We start from the raw sequence: 6,000 nt of genomic DNA, 5'->3' as shown, positions 1-6,000 counted from the left end.
AAGACAAGGGCGTTAAGTGACTTGCCCAAGGTCAAACAGCTAAGTAAGTATTAAGTGTCTGAGGTCAAATTTGAACTCAGGTCCTCCTGACTCCACTATTGGTGTTCTATCTATTGTACTACCTGCTGCCCCACTCTAGGATACATACATACATATATATACATATATATATATATATATATATATATATATATATGTATGTATGTATATATGCTCTATCTGAGACTTCACTCTTTAAAACTCCTTTAGAGTCCTGGAATTTGGGTTTGGCCAAATCATGGATTTTTAGGTCTATAAAAGTCCTTAAGACTTATTTCCAAAAATTCACCCCTGTATAACATTTATAAAACTACAGAGGTTTTTAACCACTGCTGTGATAACAAGGCCATAGTCTGGCTTGATAAGGGATGGAGAGGATGAGAAATAAGGGAGGAGTTGATGTAGAAAACCAAAAATTTTGATAGAAGTAAGGTGAAGGAAAAGACTGCTCATCTTTTTCACTCTAAATTACTAAGTTTGCTGTTCCTCACATACAAATATTTTATTTCCAATTTCCATGCCTTTGTACAGATGCCTATCACTGGAATGCTCTCCCTCTCTATCTCTGCCTCTTGGAATCCTTGCCTTTCTTCTAACCTCAGCTAAAGAGCCAACTTCTATAGGAAGTCTTATTTTTTAATTCTTATCTCTACCTTCCATCTCCATTCCAGTGGCTGCTGATTCCTTTCTAAGGTTATCTTATAGGCATTTCATATATATATATATATATTTTTGTTTGTTTATTTTTAAGGTTTTTGCAAGGCAAATGGGGTTAAGTGGCTTGTCCAAGGCCACACAGCTAGGTCATCATTAAGTGTCTGAGGTCAGATTTGAACCCAGGTACTCCTGACTCCAGGGCTGGTGCTTTATCCACTGCGCCACCTAGCTGCCCCATTTCATATCTATTTAAATATGTGACGTACAATATAAGTTCCTTGAAGACAATGGTTCATAATTTCTCCTCTATTTGTATCCATGATACAATTTTAGTATAAAGCCTGGTAAGTAATTTATAGTTAATATACACTTATTTCATTGATTGGCCAATTGATGGAAATTCCTCACTGATTCAAGGAAATGGGCTCAAAACTATCTCATGAGCAGTAGATATAGAGGAGGATTTCAAGAGAGTGAAAAATAGATTGTGGGAAATTTAAAGCATTTAGTCAGTCAGCAAATATTAATTATCAGGTACAATTCTAGGTTCCAGAAAAATCAGAGAATCAGATCTTATTTTCTCTTAAAAATATCTTTGGTGGGTTTTTTTTAATGCCGCACAGTCATCTCTGGATATTTCCCTTCCTCATCCTCATCTCTCAGTATTGAATCTTTCCTTGCTGCAAAGAAAAAGAATTAATAAAAAGCAATAGATACAATGGCAACATTTAAGTGTATATGACCATTGCCCACCCCTAAGCCTTACCTGAGAACTTAGAGGAGCATCTTTCCTTGCCTATTCTCTAAGTGCAGTACTGGTCATTAGAGTTACTCAGCGTCTGACTTCTACTTCATGTTGTTTCATTTATGTTATTGTGATTGTATACATTATATATATTGTATATTATATATGATCTACAATGTGCGTTATGCATTATACAAAATTACTCATATTTGCCATTTCTTTCAGGTGATTAATATCATATTTTCTTTTGCATTTTTTTTTAAAAAAGAAGTGACTTTTTGGGATAAAAGCCATATTTGGTGTGAGGGAATAGTTTAATTTTTTTAACCAAGTCTACTTACTTCCTCTTATCATAATTAAGAAAAAATGAAGTTGACAAATGTAGGGAACGCAATTGAGATTTGCACACAGAAAATTTTCCTCAATAATACCACCTGTGATTAAATTCTTTCTTATATGAATGTATTCATTTCTCCTCTTCTTCCCTGCTTTGTTCATACCCTAGTCTTCTGACAGTGAAGAGCTGACTTAAATTACAATCTCAAAATTCCTTTCCTATCCTTCATTTCTTCTGCTTGTGCCCCAGGAGATGGAGGACAAGTGGTGAATATTGACAGTGACTACTTCCCCAGGGGTCAGGAGCAATCAGATTCCATTCACTGCCAAACTCATGGGCAACAGGCCAAGTCTAGCCAGCTGGCCAAGGAAACTGGGCAGCAACAAAACCTGGAGGCTAACAGAAACACATCTCCCAATTCCCCCTTCTCAATCTACACACATCATGCATATGCCTTCCATGCTACAGGAAAGGGAAGTGCTTGCCCAAGGCCAAATAGCAAAATGAGCAAAATTTGTCTTGGATGCCTCCCTACCAACATCTTTTTTTTTTTAAAAAAGTCTGAATTTAATCTCTATTATCCTTGGCTTGATTTTCTTTTAAAATAAATAATAAATTCACATAACTTTTTAAGACTGTCCTTTTCTAAACAGATATCTTATTGTTTGATCTTGTTACCTCTTAGAATTCTCTTCTTTTAAGGATATGATTTCTCTCTCATCACACCCAATTTGGATCAAGGTACAACATGGAAACAAAGTAAAGACTGACAGAGTGCTTTTCATGGTGGGGGGGGAAGCAAGATTGGGGGGAAATTGTAAAACTCAAATAATATCTTCAATAAAAATTAATTTTAAAAAGTTAAAAAACTGTCCTTTTCTGTGGTTCTTTCTGGCCTTCTTTTGTTCTCTTCTGTAGATTGAAAAAAAAGATGCTTCTATGATCATTCTGTACTGGTACACAAATTCATTCTTTCTCTCTTCTCCTCTATCTTTATCTATGTCCCTCTCTTCCTCCCTCCCTCCTTCCCTCCTTCCCTTCTTCCATCTTCACTTTATTTTGCATTGGTTCATCTAAGTCTTGCCAGTTTTCCTTTTTCATAATTTTTGTGACTTTCATTTTTTCATAATTTCTTATGTTATAATTTTATTCCAGTATATTTTTATGCTATATGTTTATTTCTATTCCCCAAATGATTGACATCCCCTTACTTTCCAATTCTCTACCATTTAGTGGAGGCATAACCATAGTAATGATCTCATTGGGTCTTAGGGTATGCACAGTTTATTGCCTTTAGGGGCTTGCCCATGACACCTTTTCTCTAAAAATTAGGTCTTTTGCCACCTATGCCTATGCATAACTCCCAAGTTTTACTCTTTTGTCTCTTCTTCTCTTGAATTCTATCCCTTGGTAATACTAAAACTAGAAGTAATTATCATTAAGATAGAATTTAACTGTTTAGAAAGACCTTTGTTTATAACCACCCTCTGAAATAGATAAAGAAGTTTGACAGATCAATCAATAAATAATTCAATCAATCAAGATTTGGGAAATGGGATAAGAAGATTTTGTTCATATATGACTTGGGCTATGGTCATTGAGGTCCCTTTAGAATTTTGTGATTAGGTAAAACTAGCTTTTCTTTCTACATGATGATGACGAGGTGTGGGAATAAGATTCAGCAGAAGGCTTTCATTACTGGTAATATCAAACCATAATAGGCTACAAAGGGGTTGTCTTTTGGTCAATTTAAAAATTCATCCAGAATAACAGGCCAAAAGACTAGGAAGATAATTGCAATTTATGGTTAATTTCAATTTAATTCAATTCAATCCAATTTTTAAAGTGTCTACTATGTATTCAATCTTGTGCTAGACATAAGGGAATGCAGAAATGTGTATTCAGCTGTTGCAGTAGAGTAGAACAGTGGATAAAGTGTTGGGCCTGGAGTCAGGAATCTGAGCTGAAATCTAGACTCAGATACTTACTAGCTGTGTGACCCTGGGTAAGTCACTTAACTTTTTTTGCTTCATTTTCATCAATTGTAAAATGATCTAGAGAAGGAAATGGCAAACCACTCCAGTGCCTTTGACAAGAAAATCTCAAATTGGGTTACAAAGAGTTGGACACTGATAGGGACTGTTGTGTATGGGAGCACTGTAAATTATCTTCACCTGGTGTCCTTGAGCACCAGAGCCTTATCTTACTGAATGCTACAGGAGTGGGAGTGCATTATAGACTGGGAAGGTATTTAAGCACTGGTTTTGGTAAATAAATGGAGCACTTGGAGATCTTGATGGGGTAATTATCTCCCTTGTCATCCTTGGCTCCCTTGTCTCCTGCCCCTCCAATGTTCACCTGGGGAAGATTGAGGGAGTCCAGAAAAGGTACTCAACATGTTGGTGCTTGAACAGGAACTTCACAGGACACAACTGTAAAAGACTGAACAAAGATTGCTTCTATCTCTAAAGAAGATGGTATGATGAAAAATGTATACAGAATAATTTTGGGGTAGAGATTTTTACTATTTGGAAGAGAAGATTAGGAGAGGAATAATTCACAAAATAATATTTGATCTGAGAGTTAAAGAGAACTAGAATTTTTAGTAGGTAAGGGGAAAAAAGAACATTCTAAAAAGGCTAACTGTGTAAAGGCAGAGAGTTGAGTAATTGTATGTCATATATAAGGTACAGTTTGGCTAGAGTGAAGACTAAGCAAGTAACTGTAATAAAGTACCAACAATAATAGAGCAGTTTTCATTTAGAAATAATTTTGGAATGTAAAACATTAATGTTATCAATAAAGAACTGACATTTTGTTGGCATTTATCATTTGACTTCCTTGTCATGACCTTACGAGGTAGAACATAAGTTCCTAGACAACGAGGATTGTTTTCTGTTTTGTCTGTATCATTAACACTGAACACAGTTTAATAAATGTTTGTTGATTGGCTATTTAATGGAGGTGTTATAATTATCCCCATTTTACAGATGAAGATATCAAGATTTGGGGAAGTCAAGTGATTTACTCATAGAAAGCTAACAAATGTCAGAACAACTTCTCCATTAACTCCAGGTCTACCTTTCTCTCCAATATATCACAATTTTGTTTGAATTGTCAGACTAATTAACAATCCTTCCCCATCCTCCCAGTTGAGTTAACTATTTGGAAGGTGAACCAGAATTCCCTATAAGAATCTCTAAATAGATGTCTAAAAGGAATAGTCACATATATATGATGTATATTGGAGCATAAACAGTTTATTCCCAATGGGTGACATGAAAACAGTAAGTCTGCCTACTATGTGCCAGCCACTGTGCCAAGCATTTTCTGAATATTATATTATTTGATCCTCATGACAATCTTGGGAGGAAGATGTATTAAAGAATTGGCTTTAGAGTTAGGAAAAGGTAAGTTCAAATATTTCCTCGGGTACATATCATCACTATGACTGTGAAATCCCTTAACCTCTCAATGCCTCGTTCTTCTAAATAGAAATAAATCGGAATTAAAATTATGTTGGAGGAATCCGAGTCCTCATACTGATGAAATCACAAATAGGACAACTAAAAACCAATCTGCTCATAAAGTTTCAAAAGAATCAAGAAATTTTAGATGTGTAAAGAATCAAATATATCATCCTGGTCCAATGGGTTCATCTTACAAATGAAAAAGCTGAGACCCAGAGAGTTTGGAGGACTTATCCAAAGTCACAAAGGGGGCCCAAAATTAGAACCCCAGGTTATCATTCTGTGTTATATAGTAATATATATATATATGTATTACACAATGTTAACATATATAATAGAAAGTATATATATAATATATTATCTAAAATATATTTATTGTATATTGATATATTAATAAATACTTAATCATTAATTGATTCTAGGTAAATAAAACCTTGAAGAGATTGAAGTTTGCTTTTTAATAGAGATAAAATTTCTCTCTATTACCCTCTTTGGAATAATGTCATAGTGATTAGACTGTTTTTGATAGCAAGAGAGTTAATGGAAAATACCAGATATTTTGCATTCAACTGACTATTTTTTAATCCTTTAATTTTCTTCTGATAATTTTAAAAATGGATAAGAGAATCTCACTCAAAATATTTATTTTTGTGATAGTTAAGAAATGGAAACAAAGGAGATACCCATCAACTGAGAAATGATCAAATAAATTATGAATGTAATGCAATATTACTATGCTGTAAGAGATGATA

The sequence above is a fragment of the Macrotis lagotis genome, chromosome 8 (genome assembly GCF_037893015.1).
Source record: "Macrotis lagotis isolate mMagLag1 chromosome 8, bilby.v1.9.chrom.fasta, whole genome shotgun sequence".
Lineage (NCBI taxonomy): Eukaryota > Metazoa > Chordata > Mammalia > Peramelemorphia > Peramelidae > Macrotis > Macrotis lagotis.
The sequence above is the reverse complement of the archived record's forward strand: the minus strand, read 5'-3'. Positions refer to the sequence as shown.